We start from the raw sequence: 10,000 nt of genomic DNA, 5'->3' as shown, positions 1-10,000 counted from the left end.
GCCGGAGTACCAGGGGCGCGAGACTGGAGAGCTTATTTAACAAAGTGTTGGACGGGAGAAGGGCCCGGGGTAAGCGGCGGGGCTCGGCTGAGTGCGAGTACCTACCAGGCTCTGGTGGAGTACCAGGGGCACGGAGCCTCTGCCGGAGTACCAGGGGCTCGGAGGCTCTGCTGGAGTACCAGGGGCACGGAGCCTCTGCCGGAGTACCAGGGGCTCGGAGGCTCTGCTGGAGTACCAGGGGCACGGAGCCTCTGCTGGAGTACCAGGGGCACGGAGCCTCTGCTGGAGTACCAGGGGCGCGAAGCTTGGTTTGGAGTACCAGGGGCACGGAGCCTCTGCTGGAGTACCAGGGGCACGGAGCCTCTGCCGGAGTACCAGGGGCACGGAGCCTCTGCTGGAGTACCAGGGGCACGGAGCCTCTGCTGGAGTACCAGGGGCGCGAAGCTTGGTTTGGAGTACCAGGGGCACGGAGCCTCTGCTGGAGTACCAGGGGCTCGGAGGCTCTGCTGGAGTACCAGGGGCACGGAGCCTCTGCTGGAGTACCAGGGGCACGGAGCCTCTGCTAGAGTACCAGGGGCGCGAAGCTTGGTTTGGAGTACCAGGGGCGCGAAGTGCTGGGCGGTGCGGCCAAGGGGGTTTAGCCCGAGGAGGGGTGCTTAAGTGTGGGTACACAGGGGCGGCCGGTGCGCTGGGTACACAGGGCCGGCGGTGGCTGGCCGGAGGCTCCCCCAGAGAGGGGAGAGAAGAGGGAGGGAGGGAGGGAGACTGAGAGCTGGGTGAAGTGAGGATGGTACACGGGGGATTAATTCCCCCTTTAATGCCTGCCTCCAGCGCTTGGTGGAGGTGGGAGAATGATGCCTGGGAGGTTGAGCGTCTCCCCCAGAGAGGGGAGAGAAGAGGGAGGGAGACAGCCAGCCAGAGAGCTGGGTGAAGTGAGGGTGGTACACGGGGGATTAATTCCCCCTTTAATGCCTGCCTCCAGTGCTGGGTGGAGGTGGGAGAATGAGGCCTGGGACGGTGAGAGTCTCCCCCAGAGAGGGGAGAGAAGAGGGAGGGAGACAGAGAGCCAGAGAGCTGGGTGAAGTGAGCATGGAACACAGGGGATTAATTCCCCCTTTAATGCCTGCCTCCAGCGCTGGGTGGAGGTGGGAGAATGAGGCCTGGGAGGTTGAGAGTCTCCCCCAGAGAGGGGAGAGAGGAGGGAGGGAGACAGCCAGCCAGAGAGCTGGGTGAAGTGAGGGTGGTACAGGGATTAAAGTGTCCCCTAAGATCTTACTCCAGTGCTGGGTGGAGGTGGGAGAATGAGGCCTGGGACGGTGAGAGTCTCCCCCAGAGAGGGGAGAGGAGAGGGAGGGAGACAGAGAGCCAGAGAGCTGGGTGAAGTGAGGGTGGTACACGGGGGATTAATTCCCCCTTTAATGCCTGCCTCCAGCGCTGGGTGGAGGTGGGAGAATGAGGCCTGGGAGGTTGAGAGTCTCCCCCAGAGAGGGGAGAGAGGAGGGAGGGAGACAGAGAGCCAGAGAGCTGGGTGAAGTGAGGGTGGAACACAGGGGATTAATTCCCCCTTTAATGCCTGCCTCCAGCGCTGGGTGGAGGTGGGAGAATGAGGCCTGGGAGGTTGAGAGTCTCCCCCAGAGAGGGGAGAGAGGAGGGAGGGAGACAGAGAGCCAGAGAGCTGGGTGAAGTGAGGGTGGTACAGGGATTAAAGTGTCCCCTAAGATCTTACTCCAGTGCTGGGTGGAGGTGGGAGAATGAGGCCTGGGACGGTGAGAGTCTCCCCCAGAGAGGGGAGAGGAGAGGGAGGGAGACAGAGAGCCAGAGAGCTGGGTGAAGTGAGCGTGGAACACAGGGGATTAATTCCCCCTTTAATGCCTGCCTCCAGCGCTGGGTGGAGGTGGGAGAATGAGGCCTGGGACGGTGAGAGTCTCCCCCAGAGAGGGGAGAGAGGAGGGAGGGAGACAGAGAGCCAGAGAGCTGGGTGAAGTGAGGGTGGTACAGGGATTAAAGTGTCCCCTAAGATCTTACTCCAGTGCTGGGTGGAGGTGGGAGAATGAGGCCTGGGACGGTGAGAGTCTCCCCCAGAGAGGGGAGAGAAGAGGGAGGGAGACAGAGAGCCAGGGAGCTGGGTGAAGTGAGGGTGGTACAGGGATTAAAGTGTCCCCTAAGATCTGACTCCAGTGCTGGGTGGAGGTGGGAGAATGAGGCCTGGGAGGTTGAGAGTTTCCCCCAGAGAGGGGAGAGAGGAGGGAGGGAGACAGAGAGCCAGAGAGCTGGGTGAAGTGAGGGTGGTACAGGGATTAAAGTGTCCCCTAAGATCTGACTCCAGTGCTGGGTGGAGGTGGGAGAATGATGCCTGGGAGGTTGAGAGTCTCCCCCAGAGAGGGGAGAGAGGAGGGAGGGAGACAGAGAGCCAGAGAGCTGGGTGAAGTGAGGGTGGTACAGGGATTAAAGTGTCCCCTAAGATCTGACTCCAGTGCTGGGTGGAGGTGGGAGAATGATGCCTGGGAGGTTGAGAGTCTCCCCCAGAGAGGGGAGAGAGGAGGGAGTGAGACAGAGAGCCAGAGAGCTGGGTGAAGTGAGGGTGGTACAGGGATTAAAGTGTCCCCTAAGATCTTACTCCAGTGCTGGGTGGAGGTGGGAGAATGAGGCCTGGGAGGTTGAGAGTCTCCCCCAGAGAGGGGAGAGAAGAGGGAGGGAGACAGAGAGCCAGAGAGCTGGGTGAAGTGAGGGTGGAACACGGGGGATTAATTCCCCCTTTAATGCCTGCCTCCAGCGCTGGGTGGAGGTGGGAGAATGAGGCCTGGGACGGTGAGAGTCTCCCCCAGAGAGGGGAGAGAAGAGGGAGGGAGACAGAGAGCCAGGGAGCTGGGTGAAGTGAGGGTGGAACACGGGGGATTAATTCCCCCTTTAATGCCTGCCTCCAGCGCTGGGTGGAGGTGGGAGAATGAGGCCTGGGACGGTGAGAGTCTCCCCCAGAGAGGGGAGAGAAGAGGGAGGGAGACAGAGAGCCAGGGAGCTGGGTGAAGTGAGGGTGGAACACGGGGGATTAATTCCCCCTTTAATGCCTGCCTCCAGCGCTGGGTGGAGGTGGGAGAATGAGGCCTGGGACGGTGAGAGTCTCCCCCAGAGAGGGGAGAGAAGAGGGAGGGAGACAGAGAGCCAGGGAGCTGGGTGAAGTGAGGGTGGTACAGGGATTAAAGTGTCCCCTAAGATCTGACTCCAGTGCTGGGTGGAGGTGGGAGAATGAGGCCTGGGACGGTGAGAGTCTCCCCCAGAGAGGGGAGAGGAGAGGGAGGGAGGGAGACAGAGAGCCAGAGAGCTGGGTGAAGTGAGCATGGAACACAGGGGATTAATTCCCCCTTTAATGCCTGCCTCCAGCGCTGGGTGGAGGTGGGAGAATGAGGCCTGGGAGGTTGAGAGTCTCCCCCAGAGAGGGGAGAGAAGAGGGAGGGAGACAGAGAGCCAGAGAGCTGGGTGAAGTGAGCATGGAACACAGGGGATTAATTCCCCCTTTAATGCCTGCCTCCAGCGCTGGGTGGAGGTGGGAGAATGAGGCCTGGGAGGTTGAGAGTCTCCCCCAGAGAGGGGAGAGAAGAGGGAGGGAGACAGAGAGCCAGAGAGCTGGGTGAAGTGAGGGTGGAACACGGGGGATTAATTCCCCCTTTAATGCCTGCCTCCAGCGCTGGGTGGAGGTGGGAGAATGAGGCCTGGGACGGTGAGAGTCTCCCCCAGAGAGGGGAGAGAAGAGGGAGGGAGACAGAGAGCCAGGGAGCTGGGTGAAGTGAGGGTGGAACACGGGGGATTAATTCCCCCTTTAATGCCTGCCTCCAGCGCTGGGTGGAGGTGGGAGAATGAGGCCTGGGACGGTGAGAGTCTCCCCCAGAGAGGGGAGAGAAGAGGGAGGGAGACAGAGAGCCAGGGAGCTGGGTGAAGTGAGGGTGGAACACGGGGGATTAATTCCCCCTTTAATGCCTGCCTCCAGCGCTGGGTGGAGGTGGGAGAATGAGGCCTGGGACGGTGAGAGTCTCCCCCAGAGAGGGGAGAGAAGAGGGAGGGAGACAGAGAGCCAGGGAGCTGGGTGAAGTGAGGGTGGTACAGGGATTAAAGTGTCCCCTAAGATCTGACTCCAGTGCTGGGTGGAGGTGGGAGAATGAGGCCTGGGACGGTGAGAGTCTCCCCCAGAGAGGGGAGAGGAGAGGGAGGGAGGGAGACAGAGAGCCAGAGAGCTGGGTGAAGTGAGCATGGAACACAGGGGATTAATTCCCCCTTTAATGCCTGCCTCCAGCGCTGGGTGGAGGTGGGAGAATGAGGCCTGGGAGGTTGAGAGTCTCCCCCAGAGAGGGGAGAGAAGAGGGAGGGAGACAGAGAGCCAGAGAGCTGGGTGAAGTGAGCATGGAACACAGGGGATTAATTCCCCCTTTAATGCCTGCCTCCAGCGCTGGGTGGAGGTGGGAGAATGAGGCCTGGGACGGTGAGAGTCTCCCCCAGAGAGGGGAGAGAAGAGGGAGGGAGGGAGACAGAGAGCCAGAGAGCTGGGTGAAGTGAGGATGGAACACAGGGGATTAATTCCCCCTTTAATGCCTGCCTCCAGCGCTGGGTGGAGGTGGGAGAATGAGGCCTGGGACGGTGAGAGTCTCCCCCAGAGAGGGGAGAGAAGAGGGAGGGAGGGAGACAGAGAGCCAGAGAGCTGGGTGAAGTGAGGATGGAACACAGGGGATTAATTCCCCCTTTAATGCCTGCCTCCAGCGCTGGGTGGAGGTGGGAGAATGAGGCCTGGGAGGTTGAGAGTCTCCCCCAGAGAGGGGAGAGAAGAGGGAGGGAGGGAGACAGAGAGCCAGAGAGCTGGGTGAAGTGAGCATGGAACACAGGGGATTAATTCCCCCTTTAATGCCTGCCTCCAGCGCTGGGTGGAGGTGGGAGAATGAGGCCTGGGACGGTGAGAGTCTCCCCCAGAGAGGGGAGAGAAGAGGGAGGGAGGGAGACAGAGAGCCAGAGAGCTGGGTGAAGTGAGGATGGAACACAGGGGATTAATTCCCCCTTTAATGCCTGCCTCCAGCGCTGGGTGGAGGTGGGAGAATGAGGCCTGGGAGGTTGAGAGTCTCCCCCAGAGAGGGGAGAGAAGAGGGAGGGAGACAGAGAGCCAGGGAGCTGGGTGAAGTGAGGGTGGTACAGGGATTAAAGTGTCCCCTAAGATCTGACTCCAGTGCTGGGTGGAGGTGGGAGAATGAGGCCTGGGACGGTGAGAGTCTCCCCCAGAGAGGGGAGAGAAGAGGGAGGGAGGGAGACAGAGAGCCAGAGAGCTGGGTGAAGTGAGGGTGGTACACGGGGGATTAATTCCCCCTTTAATGCCTGCCTCCAGTGCTGGGTGGAGGTGGGAGAATGAGGCCTGGGACGGTGAGAGTCTCCCCCAGAGAGGGGAGAGAAGAGGGAGGGAGACAGAGAGCCAGAGAGCTGGGTGAAGTGAGCATGGAACACAGGGGATTAATTCCCCCTTTAATGCCTGCCTCCAGCGCTGGGTGGAGGTGGGAGAATGAGGCCTGGGAGGTTGAGAGTCTCCCCCAGAGAGGGGAGAGAAGAGGGAGGGAGACAGAGAGCCAGAGAGCTGGGTGAAGTGAGGATGGAACACGGGGGATTAATTCCCCCTTTAATGCCTGCCTCCAGCGCTGGGTGGAGGTGGGAGAATGAGGCCTGGGACGGTGAGAGTCTCCCCCAGAGAGGGGAGAGAAGAGGGAGGGAGGGAGACAGAGAGCCAGAGAGCTGGGTGAAGTGAGCATGGAACACAGGGGATTAATTCCCCCTTTAATGCCTGCCTCCAGCGCTGGGTGGAGGTGGGAGAATGAGGCCTGGGACGGTGAGAGTCTCCCCCAGAGAGGGGAGAGAGGAGGGAGGGAGACAGAGAGCCAGAGAGCTGGGTGAAGTGAGGGTGGTACAGGGATTAAAGTGTCCCCTAAGATCTGACTCCAGTGCTGGGTGGAGGTGGGAGAATGAGGCCTGGGACGGTGAGAGTCTCCCCCAGAGAGGGGAGAGAAGAGGGAGGGAGACAGAGAGCCAGGGAGCTGGGTGAAGTGAGGGTGGTACAGGGATTAAAGTGTCCCCTAAGATCTTACTCCAGTGCTGGGTGGAGGTGGGAGAATGAGGCCTGGGACGGTGAGAGTCTCCCCCAGAGAGGGGAGAGAAGAGGGAGGGAGACAGAGAGCCAGGGAGCTGGGTGAAGTGAGGGTGGTACAGGGATTAAAGTGTCCCCTAAGATCTGACTCCAGTGCTGGGTGGAGGTGGGAGAATGAGGCCTGGGACGGTGAGAGTCTCCCCCAGAGAGGGGAGAGAAGAGGGAGGGAGGGAGACAGAGAGCCAGAGAGCTGGGTGAAGTGAGGGTGGTACACGGGGGATTAATTCCCCCTTTAATGCCTGCCTCCAGTGCTGGGTGGAGGTGGGAGAATGAGGCCTGGGACGGTGAGAGTCTCCCCCAGAGAGGGGAGAGAGGAGGGAGGGAGACAGAGAGCCAGAGAGCTGGGTGAAGTGAGGGTGGTACAGGGATTAAAGTGTCCCCTAAGATCTTACTCCAGTGCTGGGTGGAGGTGGGAGAATGAGGCCTGGGAGGTTGAGAGTCTCCCCCAGAGAGGGGAGAGAGGAGGGAGGGAGACAGAGAGCCAGAGAGCTGGGTGAAGTGAGGGTGGAACACAGGGGATTAATTCCCCCTTTAATGCCTGCCTCCAGCGCTGGGTGGAGGTGGGAGAATGAGGCCTGGGAGGTTGAGAGTCTCCCCCAGAGAGGGGAGAGAGGAGGGAGGGAGACAGAGAGCCAGAGAGCTGGGTGAAGTGAGGGTGGTACAGGGATTAAAGTGTCCCCTAAGATCTTACTCCAGTGCTGGGTGGAGGTGGGAGAATGAGGCCTGGGACGGTGAGAGTCTCCCCCAGAGAGGGGAGAGGAGAGGGAGGGAGACAGAGAGCCAGAGAGCTGGGTGAAGTGAGCGTGGAACACAGGGGATTAATTCCCCCTTTAATGCCTGCCTCCAGCGCTGGGTGGAGGTGGGAGAATGAGGCCTGGGACGGTGAGAGTCTCCCCCAGAGAGGGGAGAGAGGAGGGAGGGAGACAGAGAGCCAGAGAGCTGGGTGAAGTGAGGGTGGTACAGGGATTAAAGTGTCCCCTAAGATCTTACTCCAGTGCTGGGTGGAGGTGGGAGAATGAGGCCTGGGACGGTGAGAGTCTCCCCCAGAGAGGGGAGAGAAGAGGGAGGGAGACAGAGAGCCAGGGAGCTGGGTGAAGTGAGGGTGGTACAGGGATTAAAGTGTCCCCTAAGATCTGACTCCAGTGCTGGGTGGAGGTGGGAGAATGAGGCCTGGGACGGTGAGAGTCTCCCCCAGAGAGGGGAGAGAAGAGGGAGGGAGGGAGACAGAGAGCCAGAGAGCTGGGTGAAGTGAGGGTGGTACACGGGGGATTAATTCCCCCTTTAATGCCTGCCTCCAGTGCTGGGTGGAGGTGGGAGAATGAGGCCTGGGACGGTGAGAGTCTCCCCCAGAGAGGGGAGAGAAGAGGGAGGGAGGGAGACAGAGAGCCAGAGAGCTGGGTGAAGTGAGGGTGGTACACGGGGGATTAATTCCCCCTTTAATGCCTGCCTCCAGTGCTGGGTGGAGGTGGGAGAATGAGGCCTGGGACGGTGAGAGTCTCCCCCAGAGAGGGGAGAGAAGAGGGAGGGAGACAGAGAGCCAGAGAGCTGGGTGAAGTGAGCATGGAACACAGGGGATTAATTCCCCCTTTAATGCCTGCCTCCAGCGCTGGGTGGAGGTGGGAGAATGAGGCCTGGGAGGTTGAGAGTCTCCCCCAGAGAGGGGAGAGAAGAGGGAGGGAGACAGAGAGCCAGAGAGCTGGGTGAAGTGAGGGTGGAACACAGGGGATTAATTCCCCCTTTAATGCCTGCCTCCAGCGCTTGGTGGAGGTGGGAGAATGATGCCTGGGACGGTGAGAGTCTCCCCCAGAGAGGGGAGAGAGGAGGGAGGGAGACAGAGAGCCAGAGAGCTGGGTGAAGTGAGGGTGGTACAGGGATTAAAGTGTCCCCTAAGATCTTACTCCAGTGCTGGGTGGAGGTGGGAGAATGAGGCCTGGGACGGTGAGAGTCTCCCCCAGAGAGGGGAGAGAAGAGGGAGGGAGACAGAGAGCCAGAGAGCTGGGTGAAGTGAGGGTGGAACACAGGGGATTAATTCCCCCTTTAATGCCTGCCTCCAGCGCTGGGTGGAGGTGGGAGAGTGATGCCTGGGAGGTTGAGAGTCTCCCCCAGAGAGGGGAGAGAGGAGGGAGGGAGACAGAGAGCCAGAGAGCTGGGTGAAGTGAGGGTGGAACACAGGGGATTAATTCCCCCTTTAATGCCTGCCTCCAGCGCTGGGTGGAGGTGGGAGAATGAGGCCTGGGAGGTTGAGAGTCTCCCCCAGAGAGGGGAGAGAGGAGGGAGGGAGACAGAGAGCCAGAGAGCTGGGTGAAGTGAGGGTGGTACAGGGATTAAAGTGTCCCCTAAGATCTTACTCCAGTGCTGGGTGGAGGTGGGAGAATGAGGCCTGGGACGGTGAGAGTCTCCCCCAGAGAGGGGAGAGGAGAGGGAGGGAGACAGAGAGCCAGAGAGCTGGGTGAAGTGAGGGTGGTACACGGGGGATTAATTCCCCCTTTAATGCCTGCCTCCAGTGCTGGGTGGAGGTGGGAGAATGAGGCCTGGGACGGTGAGAGTCTCCCCCAGAGAGGGGAGAGAAGAGGGAGGGAGGGAGACAGAGAGCCAGAGAGCTGGGTGAAGTGAGGGTGGTACACGGGGGATTAATTCCCCCTTTAATGCCTGCCTCCAGTGCTGGGTGGAGGTGGGAGAATGAGGCCTGGGACGGTGAGAGTCTCCCCCAGAGAGGGGAGAGAAGAGGGAGGGAGACAGAGAGCCAGAGAGCTGGGTGAAGTGAGCATGGAACACAGGGGATTAATTCCCCCTTTAATGCCTGCCTCCAGCGCTGGGTGGAGGTGGGAGAATGAGGCCTGGGACGGTGAGAGTCTCCCCCAGAGAGGGGAGAGAAGAGGGAGGGAGGGAGACAGAGAGCCAGAGAGCTGGGTGAAGTGAGGGTGGTACACGGGGGATTAATTCCCCCTTTAATGCCTGCCTCCAGTGCTGGGTGGAGGTGGGAGAATGAGGCCTGGGACGGTGAGAGTCTCCCCCAGAGAGGGGAGAGAAGAGGGAGGGAGACAGAGAGCCAGAGAGCTGGGTGAAGTGAGCATGGAACACAGGGGATTAATTCCCCCTTTAATGCCTGCCTCCAGCGCTGGGTGGAGGTGGGAGAATGAGGCCTGGGAGGTTGAGAGTCTCCCCCAGAGAGGGGAGAGAAGAGGGAGGGAGACAGAGAGCCAGAGAGCTGGGTGAAGTGAGGATGGAACACAGGGGATTAATTCCCCCTTTAATGCCTGCCTCCAGCGCTGGGTGGAGGTGGGAGAATGAGGCCTGGGAGGTTGAGAGTCTCCCCCAGAGAGGGGAGAGAAGAGGGAGGGAGACAGAGAGCCAGAGAGCTGGGTGAAGTGAGGATGGAACACAGGGGATTAATTCCCCCTTTAATGCCTGCCTCCAGCGCTGGGTGGAGGTGGGAGAATGAGGCCTGGGACGGTGAGAGTCTCCCCCAGAGAGGGGAGAGAAGAGGGAGGGAGGGAGACAGAGAGCCAGAGAGCTGGGTGAAGTGAGCATGGAACACAGGGGATTAATTCCCCCTTTAATGCCTGCCTCCAGCGCTGGGTGGAGGTGGGAGAATGAGGCCTGGGACGGTGAGAGTCTCCCCCAGAGAGGGGAGAGGAGAGGGAGGGAGACAGAGAGCCAGAGAGCTGGGTGAAGTGAGGGTGGAACACAGGGGATAAATTCCCCCTTTAATGCCTGCCTCCAGTGCTGGGTGGAGGTGAGATAGGCGGAGGGCGGCGGGTCGGTCGGGGCCAGCGAGAGCCGAGCCCCGGGGGTGCCTGGCGCGAGCGGGGGCTCCGTGGGGCGCGTGGGGGC

Source organism: Epinephelus lanceolatus, unplaced genomic scaffold (assembly GCF_041903045.1).
Source record: "Epinephelus lanceolatus isolate andai-2023 unplaced genomic scaffold, ASM4190304v1 scaffold50, whole genome shotgun sequence".
Taxonomy (NCBI): Eukaryota; Metazoa; Chordata; class Actinopteri; order Perciformes; family Serranidae; genus Epinephelus; species Epinephelus lanceolatus.
This window is presented reverse-complemented; position numbering follows the sequence as displayed.